The sequence below is a fragment of the Prinia subflava genome, chromosome 2, assembly GCF_021018805.1.
Source record: "Prinia subflava isolate CZ2003 ecotype Zambia chromosome 2, Cam_Psub_1.2, whole genome shotgun sequence".
NCBI classification, from domain to species: Eukaryota; Metazoa; Chordata; class Aves; order Passeriformes; family Cisticolidae; genus Prinia; species Prinia subflava.
This window is the reverse complement of record NC_086248.1, coordinates 15540885-15556127: the sequence shown is the minus strand read 5'-3', so window position 1 is coordinate 15556127 and position 15243 is coordinate 15540885. Positions and strand designations below refer to the sequence as shown.

Below are 15243 nucleotides of genomic sequence, written 5' to 3'. Positions count from 1 at the left end.
ATCAAGTGTAAAGGACACCTACAAAAGGGAGCTGCAGTGCTGTCACAATTCACAGAGAATTATACACTTAATAACTAAACACAGTAGTCTTAAACCTATCAATTGATGGTTCATTGAAGTATTTTCAGTCTGTATGAAGCTCTGCCATACAGATCAGACATTTCAATTATAATTAAAAGCAGTACATAGGTCAGCCTTTAGCTGTTAGTAAATTAAGATCAGTGGTACAGCCAAACAATCAGCAGTGCACCCCTAAATTATTTCTGCCTTTTCAAGAGAAGGTATTTTAGGAGACTATGAACATATTAGCACAGTTCTAGCCTAAACTGGTTATTTCAACAAGACACAGACATGCTGCACTTCTGCAATGACTGAACTTGTTTCTCAAATTATTTCAACAGTGAACAAATAATGCAATGACGTATAAAAAAGTGGAAACACCTGTCTCCTATAAAATCTACAACTGCAAGAATAAAGGGACAAAAATTTTAATCCAAAGGCATCGTTACTCATCACAGCCCAATCACACTGGAACACCACAAAACCATGAGACCAGGTTTACAAGACAAAGAGGGAACCTCAGACAATCAGAACTGCTGTTAAGCAGCCCACAGCTTTGTCTCCTTAGCCTCAGAGATGTTTGATGAAGTGGTAATGCAGGTAATTTTAATTCAATGTGAATGATGAGGCATTGGGAAGATTTTTGTTCTCAAGGTCCAACTCGACTTCATCTATATCTACCCCTAGCTGATGATCAGCTTGAAGGAGAGCATAGGATGGCAATGGTTATCCAGACCCAACAGAACCAAGTCCTAAATAATCTCATCTGCCCCCACTACTGACCCTGCTTTGAGCAGGAGGCTGCATCAGAGACCTTGACGTCCCTCATTCTACGAATTTGTTCAGTTTATTTAACTGTTAACAGTTTATTAATTGTTAAGATAAAATGAGAAGGAAAATAAGCAATTTCTTTTATCAAAGTTTGCCATTACATCATAATATATGTGCATTCCAAATATAAAACAATAGCGTTTAACAGCTCTTTGTTCCAAAACAAGTTGATTTTCCTCAAATAATCCAAATGCTTGCTAGGACTTGCAAGAGGGGAGAGTTGCACAGAATAATGCCACTGATGCAGGGTGAAGCAAACCCTACTGAAAGAAATTACATTACAGCAATGAATACTGGAGCACAACTAAGATGCTGCTACATGGGATAAATGTAATAATTATACTTTTGCACAGAGTTTCATCTGTATGGTACCTATATATCTCCATACAGAAAGTTATAAAATATTGCTGCATTTATGGAATGGCAGCACTCTCACTTTAAAATCCCAATATTTTCACTTAATAGTAGGAACATGTACCACCTACACAAACTTGTAATTCCTAAAATGTTAATTTAAATAGCAGATTCTGTTGCACTGCAAGCATCACAGTTAAGTCAGATTTCTCTTATCACTCTAGCTACAAATCTACTTATTCCCAAATACACATTTTTAAGTTGCAGAGGCCTGTAACTATAAGAGCAAATGTGTCATCTCACTTTTAGTACAGGTGGCAGAGACTGCAGAAAAAATGAGCATTTTTATTAAAGACACCAACCACTTGTAAAGATAATTTAAGATAAATAATTGGAAAATGACAGGGGAGCATCTGAGAAGAAAGGTATCCAAAAAATCATTTACTTTACTAACCATTTGCTCCAACAGTCACTACAATTTGCTGTGGGAAAGCTTCTGGAAAAAAGCCTTCACATGTGAATAACCCAAACTGCTTAGTCAAAGAAGGACAGGACTTATGCAAAGCACCCAGAATTAGCCACAGTTTTAAAATTGTGTGTCTGGATTCTCACACCCCTCCCCTCTTCATGTAGTTTTGGAGAATTGCTTTAAAAGCTTTTAAATTTTTTCGGGGGGTGGGGAGAGAACAGACACAAAAAGGAGGAACATGACACACAATAAAACAAAACAACACACTTTACTAGAACAAGAACTAGAAGCTTAAATTCCTAACAGAAAAATCTGAGAGCAAGTAGGGCAGCCAGAACAAAAAGCACATCCCTCCCTTTGTTCATTGTGTGCTTGGCAGACAGACCCATACTTCCAGCCAAGTCTAGTATATTCTGAACAGTGGCAGACTCTGCTCAAGCACCCCAGGCCCTCAGAAGCTCTCCCTGTTCCCTCTGGGAACCGGCTGCCTGTTTCCAGCTCACCACAGCCTTGCAGCCACTCAATGAGCCCTGGGCATCGGCAGCTTCCTCTGCAACTCTCCTTTTGCCACACTTCAGTAGTTACTCAGTCCTTAACCCCTAAGCAAGCTCTCATGGGAGGAAACAATTTTTACCTCCACCTATCCTTCTCTTCTGCCTTGGGTTGAAAAATGTGTATTCTATTTTCATCTGTTGAAGTTGGTTGGGAGATATTGCTCTTTCTCTCTTGTAACTCTAGCAGGGGGAAGAGGGCAGATGCCTTCTGGTAATGTGACACCTGATAACAGCAGATAAGGCAGTGCCTTCTTATCTCTTCCTCCACCCACCCTCCTCCGAGGGACATCCCCTGTGAATGGGCCATTGAAGGCCTCTCACATGACTGATAACATCACCTCATTCCATTGGGAGATGCTCCACCCAGTGGGAGGAGCCAAAGCCTTTCCACCAGCATAAAACCAGCAATCCCAAACACTAATGCAGCCGGTTTTCTACTGAATTCTTGGAGGAAGACCAGACCCATCTCACCAGCACTGGACCTGTTGTTCTACAGAATCATCTCTACTCCACAGAGAGACATCTGTTACTCCAGGAAGACTAATTTGGACTGCTTCCAACACCCTGACAACAGGATGTCAGATCATATCTCTATGTCAGGGTTTTCTAGGACTTTTGTTTGTTTGCTTATTTGGGGTTTTTTTGTATTACGGCATTTGTATTTTTTTAATATTCCTAGTAAACAACTGTTATTCCTATTCCCATATTTTTGCCTGAAAGCTCCTAATTGCAAAATTGTAATAATTTGGAGGGAGGGGGTTTTTACATTCTCCATTCCAAGGGAAACTCCAGTTTTCCCTGACAGATACCTGTCTTTGCAAACCAAGACATCTTCAAAAGAAGAAGCTAGGCATAATGCCTTTCACCAACACTTTCACTGCTATTGATTATGATACTTCTTAGGCAATTTTCAGGTTTTACATAAAGGATCAAACCTATGGCTTGATTAACACAGTACCCATGTCAGAACAGGTACATCAGAAGCACTTGTGATAACCACATGGCACAGTAGCTCAGACTAGAAAATACCTGGTTAGAAAACAAATGTTGCTTTCATAGTGAAAGAATGAGAGTTCCATTAGGACACTTAGTAAAAAGGCAAAACCCAGGCAGGCATAACAAGAAATAATGCCAGGAATACAGCTCAAAAACACTCAGACTAGAATCAATAATAGTGATCACAGAATCCAGTTTAATGGAAAATATTTTCTGACTCTTGGAATCTTCCACACAAAAGCATCCAATCTTGATTTTGAAATACATTTAATTAAACAACTTATTGGTTTAACAATAGAAATATTATGTCGGTGCTACATCAGAAGCCAAGATGAATTAATAAATCTCCCCTTAGAAGTCTATGTCCTGAAGATTTATTTATCTTTGCTCCTTACAGTAGGAAACCATTTTAGGTCCTGACACCTGGCATTGACAAACCTTCCAGAATACTTTCTCTTCACTAGGCCCTTCTTAGCATTTTTCTAGTCTTAGCCCCAGCAACATCTTAGAAAATGAAAACCTCTATTTCCACTATGAACTGAGATAGAAGCAAATGCCTGCCCCCTTTGAAAGAGAGATTTTAAAAGCAATTTGGATTTACATTCTTCCTGAGGGAAAAATTAATAAGCTGACTTTTCTATGATATTCATATGCATCTCCATTCATAGCTAGAACTAGCTATATCCTTAAAAGTAGGTACAAGCTTAGGGCAAGAAACTGCCATAAACAGAAATAGTTATTTTTAGAAATGAGTAGTCCTGTTGAACAGGACAATCATAACTCCTGCTTTTCCCAGCAGATAGGACGATGAAATCCAGGTTTTCATCCCAGATCCCTTCCCACTGTGGTACAAGAGAAATGTAGTTTTTCCTATGCAGACAAACAGCTTTAGGCAGTTTACAATGTTACATCTCTTTTAATTAATTTCCTCTTCAAGGATAGCCAACTCAGACATCCACAATGCCTCATCTGAATTTTCCACACCTAATTTTTTTTAATTTATCTCCTCCAAATCCACAATAATGTGGATGTATATGCATATTAATAATCCATAATAAAAGTGCAGTACTTCATGTGAAAAGGTCCTTGACACTGGGCTCAGAATTACAGGACATCCCGTTATCCATGTAACAACACTGGGTCTTCCCTGTTCTTCTCCACTTCAGATAGCTTATTTTATAAAGCTTTTCTTGGAGGTCATGCATGTCCCATTCCTAATTTCAAGCCACCACGTTCCCCACAGAATCGAACAGCCTCCATTGAAGTATGTATTGTTGGCTTTTTCAGTGTTGAACCAAGCCTGGTTTGTTCTGTCCATTTATTCTTTCCTGTTAGCTCTGAAATTTTTCGAAACACTATTACCTGCTTCATTCAGCCAAACCTTGCAAGCGTTTATTAACAAGTGTTGCCAGTAATTCCAGGGAGGTGACACATATTCCCCATACTGCATAATGAGGCCATACCTGGGGTGGCAGGCACAGTTCTGGCCTCTTCAGCAAGAGGGAAACCTGCACATAGCGGAGAGAGTCCCAAAGGCCACGAGGATAATGAAGGGACTGGACTTTCTCTCCTGAGAGAGCTGGGACTGTTCAGCTGGAGACAAGAAGGCTGAGGGGGACATCATCAATGTACGTAAATTCCTGAAGGGAGAGTATAAAGGGGACGGAGACAGGCTGTTTACAGTTGTTTTACAGGACCAGAGGCAGTGGACACAAACTGAAACACAGAAGGCTCTGTGTCAACCACAGGAAACATTTTGTTACTTGGAGTGACTGAGCCCAGGCACAGCTTGTCCAGAGAGCTTGTGGAGTCTTCCCTCCCTTGACATACTCAAAACCCATCTGGGCATGGACATGGGCAATATGCTCTGGGTGGCCTGGCTTGAGCAGAGGGATTGGACCAGGCAGCTTCCACAGGCTCCTTCTAGCCTCAACCATTCTGTGATTCTACAGTTATTAGTGTCTTTTTCAGATCATTAATACCTGTAATTGAGTTGTCTGGTTACTACATTTTCACCAGAAACAGCTTACTTCTACTAGCTTCCTAACTGAAGATGACACAATTGACAGCAGCCCTTTCTCTTTAACAAATGCTTAAAACCTAGGAACAATTCACAAGAAGCTGCATTAGAGGCATCTTTCTTTTTAATAGTCCCAAAACCACACAGATCAAATAGCCTTTAAATCATAAAGGCAGTATGGACAATTTCAGAAAGCAAATCGAAGATAAGGTTCAGAAACAAGCTGGAGAAGTGGGAGTTGACAAATCAAAATACAAGTAAACTCTATAAAGATATTAAGCTAAATGATGCTTAGTCATATTTAATAATTATCCACCAAGAAAAATTTAGCATGGCTAAGATTTCTTTGAAACCAGAAAAAAAGGGCTACATTTCTTTAGAACATTGTCTTTAAAAGTAGAAGGGGGAATTCAAAAAATCATAGACCCTTGAACTTGAAATCAAATACTATAAAGGGTTTTGTCAGCTTATTACACAGTATGTATTTATAAACATCTAGAAGATAAACAGTGCAGCACAACTGAATCAGAAGCTTGTTCAGAAAAAGTACAGCTTGATTATATGACTGCAACTAACAGATGTGGCCTGCACATGAGCATGACTGCCATCCGTGATCAAACCTATCCTTAGCACAGCCAGTGTGAGGAACAGCTGGGACAAAGTTAATTTTCCTCCTAGTAGCTGGCACAGTGATGTGCTTTGGATTTAATGAGAATAATGTTGATAACACACTGAAGTTTTACTTGCTGCTGAGCAGTGCTTACCCCAGTCAAGGACTCTGCAGTGTCTCATGCTCTGCCAGTGAGGAGGTACAGAAGAAGCCGGGAGAGAACATGGCCTGGGCAGGTGACAAACAATCAAAGGGATATTCCACACCACAGAGCATCATGCTCAGGAGAGGGACTGGGGGGAACTGGCTCCAGGGACCAATCACTGCCAAGGGACAGGCTGGGCATCAGTCAGCGGGTGATGTGCAATTGTACCGTGCATCACTTCTTTCTCTGCAATTTTATTTCTTTGTCTCCCTTTTTATTAGTACTGCATGGTATTTAGTTGCTGGCTATGGTTAAAGTTATGCCTACAGCCAGTCAGTCTGTCTTAATCCCAACATTTGGGCTCCTAGAGAATACCAACACAAATCCAAATTGTACAAAAAAAGATACTGATGAAATACCATCAAATCATAAGGATGTATCAGATATCACTCCACTAGCTCAAACCTATGAAAACAACGGGAAAAAATTAAATATGTTGGTAACCATAAGTACATTAATTATATCTTCAAGTAGGCATTCCATTATAAAAATTGCCAACACTCAGTAGATCAGAAAATCTTGGGAAAAAAAAAACACTAAGAAAGGTTTAAAAGCCTTAAATGGAGCTGAATTAAGTTACATGCAAAGCACAGTTTTGGCTGTAAATAATCTGCCATAAAAATCTGTAACAGAAACCAACTATCAGGCAGCATTAGAGCAGGAAAGGATCTGTGGAAAGTAACAGCATTGCTGAACAGACAGAATAAGCCTTTTACTCTGCTTAGCACTACAAATACCTCAACCTGCTATGAGAAGGACATCTCCAAATGACATAGAACAACTGGAAGATTTCCAAAAGCACCTACATAAAAATAAAAAAGGACAAAGGGCTTGAAAACACAACCTAAGGAGAGAATTAAATAGATTTGTTCAGGCTTTACTGGACTGAAAGATGACAATGTAAATAGAAGATTCCTGCAAACACAAGGGAAATACACTTCCCTACACAGATGAAAGAGGCTCAAACTGTAGATGATTTAGGCTAAACTTGGGCTGATTTCTAGGGCAACCTAACTGCAAGCATAGTAAGCACCTTTACAGATTGCCAAACAAGACCAGAAATTTTCTAGAATTTTAGAATTATTTTTAAAGATTTCATACTGACTTGGATCGGAGCTCCAGATAAACTCTCAAATTCCCTTCAGAATTCTATATTGGATTTTGTTTACCAAAGAAATATTTTTCAAAAGGAGAGAAAAGGACTCCGCCTAAAAGATTTTCCAGTACATAGATGAAGAGACATCTGTATTTAAAGTATTTATAATTTACAACCTGTTAAGAGATCAGGTGCAATAGGCAGGAAAAACAGCTGTGGGAGCCAGTCAAGATGCTGACGATCTGGCAAGACAAACTCAAGTACAAGACACACCCACAGGAGCTGGTTTTGTGTCATACCATTCTAGTACTACTCAAATTTCTTTTAAATGCCTCCAATCTTGTCAAACTAAGGTTACATTTGCTGAAAAGATTTCCCATTATAGTCATGTACTTGGTTTTGAACACATTCCATATGTTAAACTTTGTTTGACTGGGAATTCAGCTGTGCTGTGAGGGCGGGCAATCTACACCTCCCTTGTCTCCTGATCAATGCAAACAAATATTTTCAAGTGAGGATGAACCTTTAGCACCAGGAAATTCAGAAACCTTTCTTTGCTAAGAGAGAAGTAACCTACAACATCTTTTTCTATCTTCTAATTTACAGATTGTTCAAATATTTTGTGTATTAAAATTGTTTGCAATCAGTCACAGAACACATCATTGAATGTACAAAAAAAAAAGCAGTGTAAAAAATTGAACTGAGCTGAAGTTCTCACCCACACTTTTTCCTTTCTGTATGTATTGTCTTTATTCTACATGCTTCTCTCCTTGCAAAGTCCCATGTAGCACTTCTTATTAATTCCTTTGGGAAATCAGAGACTACAAGAAAGCAGACAGAATCTCTGAAGAAATGCAGAAATCCATAGACTATGCTTAGAATAATGGATTTCTTTACTTCCATAAAAGGGGAAAAAATGATCAAGATGCAAACCTAGTAATAGAACTCTAATTTGATTCAGCACCATCCCAAATAGGAATACAAAGCTTGTGGCCAAAAGCTACACAGAATAGTAATCCACTGTAAGACAAGTTATCTCTAAAATAGTAATTTAAAAAACCCAATTGTGTATATATACCTAGGGGGCAGGTGTAGAGAAGTTGTGGATTAAGAACCTGATTTACATTCCATAAGAAGTTTTGTCTCTCCTCCTCAAGCAGAGATCTTGGACTCTGCAGCAGAACTGCACCCACACACTGATCTCACAAGACATGCCCTGATGAGCACAAGTAAGAAACAGGAAGACAGATAAGCATAAAAAATTTCTGAAGGCTTCTTCCTTCAGAAAGGCACTTCAAGAAGTGTTAATCTGTTGACAAAAGTCTTATTGTTTTCTCCTTTCCAGCAACTCAGAGAAGACAGTGTAGAAAGAAGTGGAATACTGTTTCTAGTCTGCTCCTTATTTCTGCTGGTTTCTTCATAGTCTACCTAGACTACCAAAGGGTATAAAAATCAAAACCATACTAAAACACTTAAATACAGAAACTTTCTATGCTTTTAAGGAGAAAAGAAAACAAAAAACAAACAACTCCTCCCATATTAACTGGAAAATACTTTTGATAGTCCCCAGTTCAGAAAAAAAAGCCTTCAATTTTCAATTAATATTTCCATAGCGACAGATCCTGAGGAATCAATCTAAAAATCCAATCTCTTTCTAAAAGTCTAAGCTTGTCTAAAAGGAAGGTATATACTTGTTTAATTTAAATGGTGACTTACGCATTAGCAGTTGGACAGGAGACTTTCTGCACCCTGTATTTTGGACAGGTTTATGTTCCAGTGGAACAGAAATGCTCTCTTACTACATAGAAATGTTTCCTATGGATTTGGAGTTCTATTTATGCAGTTCTGGAAATCACATTTCATTGTATTTATCTAGTTTAAACAGCAAGAAGATTGACATTTCATGAATAATACAGCATCTTTCATTACTGCAGCCAAATAATCACCAAAACAATCCATGATGTTTAAAGGGTAAAGCTACTAGTTTCCTTTGAGAAATTAAATCATCCCTTCCCCCAAGATTTAGTCAGAAAGCATGACGCAAAGATTTAAAATAAAAAAAGACCTCACAACTCTATTGGTAGAAAATAATAATACCTAGCAAAGTCCCTATGCACACTAATTCAGAGGTCCTGTTCCCAACTTGTTTTTCATGCTGTCCTTCCCTCTTCTTAGAATTTGGAATACTGAACTATATCAGACTATAAAACAACAATAAATGCCCAAGGATTTGGTGTATCAGATTATAAAACAACAATAAACGCCCAAATTGTTGTTGTTTGTTTGGGGAGGTTTGGGGCTTAGTTCTAGGGTGAGGCTTTTGGTTGAGTTCTGAAAACTGAGTTCTTCAGTTTTCATTGAGTTTTGGTTATTTGTTTGTTTGTCTGGGTTTTTTCATAATCAAGATACCCTAGCAAGAAAGATTATCTCAAAACGATCTTTTAAAAAGATCCCTAAAGGAAATGAGATTCTGATAGATGCTGTGACAGCCTCCTGTATCTGAGAGAGTAGTTAATCCCTTGGAAAAGAACAGGAGCATTAAAAACATTTGGAAGTAGCAGGCTCTCTAATTAATATCATCCAACACAGAATCCTGGAAGAAACATACAGAAAATTCTTTCCTATCTGAAGCTGAAACGGTTGTCATCTGCCCAGACTTGAGTAGATACAGAAAAACATAAGAAACAGCCAGATAAATATCACGAGTTCAAATTAAAAAAAAAAAAAAATGAACACACCCTTCAAACTGAAAGGCACAGAAAAGTACAATGGTTCACACACAGAAGGTCATGGCACCACACAGTTTCTCCATAGAGGCAAGAGAGGCAGGCAGAAAGAAAACAGCAAGGAGTTGCACCAGTTCACAAGAACGCAACCATTAGCAGGTACTCAGAATGGAAATACAAGGTCCAGCTACAAAAAGGGAATCCTGAATGTACAAAAGAATGGCAAAGTTTGGTCTGCAGGACACACCAAGTCCACAGGAAATGGATGAAGGCTTTGAAAATATCACAGATTTAGAATGATCGTACCCGCTTCAGTCAGCTTCCAATTTGACATGCAAAGAAAATTATCTTAAAAGCCAAATTTATGCTCAAGCTGATTGAACTAGTCAGCCAATTTCAAATGCACAAGCACAGCATTAGCTTCTATTCATCAAGGGATTGAAAAAAAATAAGATTAAACCAATCACATACAGCCCATCATGCTCTTCCATTTTTAAGAGTCAAAAGGAACCAGAAATGGACTGAACTGTGGAAGAACAATTAATAGGATGACAGAATAGCTTGGATTAGAAGGCACCATAAGGATCATCTAGTTCCAACCTCCCTGCCCATGGGTACTTTTCACTAGACCAGGCTGCTCAGGGCTCCATCCAGCTTGAGCTTCAACATTTTTGGGGATGAGGCATCCAAAATTTCTCTGGTTCCAGGACCTCATCACCCTTACAGGGAACTATTTCTTTCTTATATCTAATCTAAACCTCCATTCTTTGAATTTAAAGCCATTCCTTCTTGTCCTATTATTACATGCCCTGTGAACAGTCCCTCTTCTGCTCTTTTGCTGGCCCCCTTTAGGTACTTGAAGGTGCTCTAAAGTATCTCTGAAGCCTTCCTTTCTCCAGGCTGAACAGCTTCATATCTCTCAGCCTGTCTTCACAGGAGAAATCCTCCAGCCTTCTGATCATCTTCATGGTCCTCCTCTGGACTCACTCCAACAGTCTGATATCCTGATGTTGGGGGCCCCAGATCTGAAGGCACACTCTAGGTAGGGTCCCCCAGGAGCAGAATCAGCTCCTTGACGTGCTGGCCACGCTTCTTGTGATGCAGCCCAGGATACAATTGACTTTCTGGAATGAAAGTGCACATTGCTCATGCTGAGCATCTCATCACATCACACCTGAATTCTCCTCAAGGCTACCCTCGATCCGCTCTCCACCCAGCCTGTGCTTGCTTGGGATTGCCCCAACCCAAGTGCATTACCCCCTTGCATTTGTCCTTGTTGAACCCCAGGAGGTTGCACAGGCCCACCTCTCAAGCCTGTCCAGGTCCCTCTGGACAGCACCTCTTCCCTGTAGCAGTGTTGGTTACACCACAGTCTGATGTCATTGCCAGACTTGCTGAGAGTGCACTCAATCCCTTAGCACTGGTCACAGTACAGACCTCTGAGGGACACCACGCACCACAGGTCTCCACTAGGACATCAAGCCACTGGCCACAACTTTTTAAGCCCATTAATACTACAACAGAGACCTGATCAGGAAATCTGCAAATGTCTTCAGGTATTGCTTTATAATTAAAATGATAAAAGCAAAATCAAACTAACTAAAATAAACCATTATAGCTTCAGATACAGAAAGCAGGCAAATAAATAACATGGCTAGAAACACTTCTACAAAAGAAAAATGGAATTTTTTGAAGCTGGTAGACTTAAGTAGCTAAATAGCTTTTCTTAAAGGAAAAACACCCTCATGTTTGATTTACAGAATGAACGCTCCTTGTACTTCAATAACAGCCTATTTTATACACCAGCCAGCTACATGCTCTTACCACCAAGGCCAGTGGCATTCCAGGCTGCATTAGGCAAAGCATTGCCAGCAGGTCAAGGGTGGCGACCCATCTTCTCTGTTGGGCACTGGGTGAGGCCACAAGGAATGTCAGGTACAGTGCTGTGTTTTCCAATACAAGGGAGGCATGGATACACTGGAGAGAATCCAATAAAGGGCCACTGAGATAAGGGACTGAACATTCTTCTTACACAGAAAGGCTGAGAGAGATGGGAGTGTTCAGCCTGGAGAAGGCTCACAGAGATCTCACCAATGTGTGTAAATACCTGGAGGGAGGTTACGTAGAGGATGGAGCCAGGCTCTTTTCCATGATGCTCAGTGACAGGAGTGTGCCCAGAGGCAATGTGCACAAACACAGAAAGTGTTCTCCAAACAGCAGGAAACATTGGTAGAAGTTCCATGGGGCACTGTGAACTCTCCCTCCTTAGAGATATTCAAAAGCCATCTGGACATAGTTTTGAACAACTGGGTCTAGGTTGCCCTGCTTAAATAGGAAGGTGATCTCTGGGAGGTTCCTTCCAAGTTCAACCAATCTCAAACTCTGCACAGACTTTTCAGGCTGTTACAATTAATACAAGAGATTATCTCAGAAAATGCACATCTAAAAACCAGGACTTGCTCCTGTATGAGTCAATCCCAGAACCCCAAGCTCAGAACTTTGCCAGTAGGAAATAAGATGCTGACAGAGCAGACTAAGCAATCAGTTGCTGCACAGGAAGGCTCACTGCTGAGTCTTTAACGAGAACTGTCTGGCTGAACCGAGGCTATCATCCATTTTCTCCCTCTGCCTCCTGAGATCTCTTGGCATCTCAAGCATCCACCAACTAGCATCCATCTGGCAGGAGTCCTATTCTGGAATCCCTCAGGCTCTCAGCAATAGGGTATTCTGAACTTCTCTGGCAAAATGAATCAATATTTCCATTTGCAAAGATTCCCTTTAACAGAGAATCCTTAACTGACCACAATGAAGTTCAAGGATTGTCTGCTGAAGTTACCAAATGACATTATCTGATTACTCAAGTATAAGAGAACAGGTCAGGACAACCATAAATACACAAAGCCTGTAATTCAAGTAGCAGTGATTCTGTTTGGGTTGTTTGGTCTCCTCTTTCCCACTCCATCTTCTCCCACCTGCACAATGAACCACAATTTGCATGAGTTACCTGTTAATCACTACCTACTACAGTTCTTAACACACAGAGGCAAACAGGAAGAAAGCAAGAATTTTCACAGCCAAGCAGAGGAAAGGAAAGTGACTTAACACAGATTGCTCAGGTATCTGTTTGATGCCTTGATCAAATGCCATTTCAAACATATGTCATCACTGTTCATGCCCTGTGGCATGAAAACTGAGGCAGTGTATCCAGAACAAACTGGACAGTGTCACCATGTCCTTATGTGTTTGCAGAAGATGGAGAAAAAGCACAATTAAGAAACAGATCACATATTTTCACACTATGAGACAGTAAGGAAAGAAAATCCAATAGGTGATTATGAAACACTGGAGAAATACACTATGGACAAATAATGGCTTCATTTCACAATGAGCAAAAGCACACAGCAGGTCATTACCATCCTGATAATATAATTTAAACAAATGCTTCTCAGTGCTGACCTGAAGAGTAAGTTTACAAGAATTACTCTGCATGACAGATATTTTTACATCAGGTAACACCTACAGCAGAAGATTTAAAAAGATTAAGAATTATTTTATTTCTTTATTGATTCTGCTCATAAACACAAAATGGTGATGCTTGTAAGGAACTGATGTATTAGCAAACACTGGCATTGCTTTTACCATTGCCCATTTAACCAACTTCAGAAAGCAATACTTACTTAATTCCATTATTATTAACTGCTAAAATATATGGGATTTACTACTTCCAGCAAAAAGATTTCTTCTACCATAAGAACTGGACACAGACTACATCTGATATTTGTGTGTTTGAGTTCACATTGTATGTTCTATTTCAACTCTCATTCATATGAGGATGATGTTCAAGAGCAAAAATAATTTCATATTCCTGAGGTAAATGCACTTCTGCACTGCAAAGGGAATACTTTTGCAGGATCTTTGAAAAACGCACTGAGTAGTTATATGAGTAGCAAAACATAGCTGGCACAACAACCCAAACATTCTGCTTCTAGATGTCTTAGGCTCCTTTATTTAGGCCCTTCTTCTAGTTATACAGATTGTGTCACATATACTAATGGCTCAAACAGGGACTATGGAGAGCCACTAGAGAAACTAACCAGCCCCCAAAGTTGCATACTTTACTCCAAACCAACATCAGAATCAAGCTTTATGTTAACACACTTTTCAGAAGCCACTCATGAATCAAGTTTTGTTATCACATCCGAAAGCCTTAGTTTTTTCAGTGTGAGATACCCTATCTGGACACAGATGTTGACGCTTCAGACATTTATATAAAACACAGCAAAAGCTGTTATTCTGCTCCCCAGCAGCTAGGATTGCTGAAGTCATTGGCTTCTGACTGCAGCTCTGGTAGAAGCTTGGTACTAAGGCCATTCTGGAAAGGTACCTCAGCTACAGTAATAGACTATACCAGATCATGGCCACACAGACCGAATTTTAATTTCGTTATCACATAAAATGGCAACAACTTAATGTGGGGACAACTCTTAAGTAATCACAATCACACTGCTTACATAGATTTCTGAAGACAACCTTTAGAAAACCTACTGCAATCAGGACAACTGAAAACCAACACCACCAAGACTACATTGTTATATGAACATCCTCTCTCTGCAGAAGAATGTACCTACAGCATGTACCAGTGTGCTTTTCAGAGCACCTGGTCATGCACAGAAAAAGATCCAGAGGAGCCTGGACTCCTGTTTCATTATAATTAAAGACAAGTGGATACTGCTGATCAGTGAGACCTCCTGTCTTGTAGGGACAAAAAATGTAGATGGTTTTACAGTTTTTTCTTTTAATACATTTACCAAGTTTTAGCTGACATTTGTACACCTTATGTAAGGAAATGGTAAAATCTTGCTATTTAATCTCACTGTACATATACCACCTAATTCATACCTTGCAAGATATCCCTAAAGCATTCAAGAGATTAATATTATTTGAAGACAAAAAGCTTTTTACAGAAACAGTAATACCTACCAGTAAAAACAGCACTTGGTATCAAAGCCAGAAGACAGTGATTAGGCACAGGGATGATGACAGCATATATGAAACGTGGTATCACAAATGGACATTATGGTGGAGGGAAGCAAAACAGAAAACCCCAATGAGCTGAAAAGCCTGACACTTAAAGAACTTCCAGGATACAGGATTGAAAACAGACTCTCCTAGAAAAAGCAGAATACCAAGAAAAAGAAAGCTACCCATGTGACTCTTGTTTAAAATGGTGCATTACTTGTATGCATTGTACATTTCCATGTGGTATGATCTATTAATAAAACAGATTATTCACTCTAAGTAATCACACACCAAATTACCCAG

General features: G+C 39.6%; 1 protein-coding gene across 2 annotated transcripts in view; it reads right to left on the bottom strand.

Annotated features, from left to right (window-relative positions):
* Positions 1-15243, bottom strand: part of MBOAT2 (membrane bound O-acyltransferase domain containing 2) — a 93241-nt gene that overhangs the window by 50046 nt on the left and 27952 nt on the right. The gene's annotated exons all lie outside the window — the stretch shown is intronic.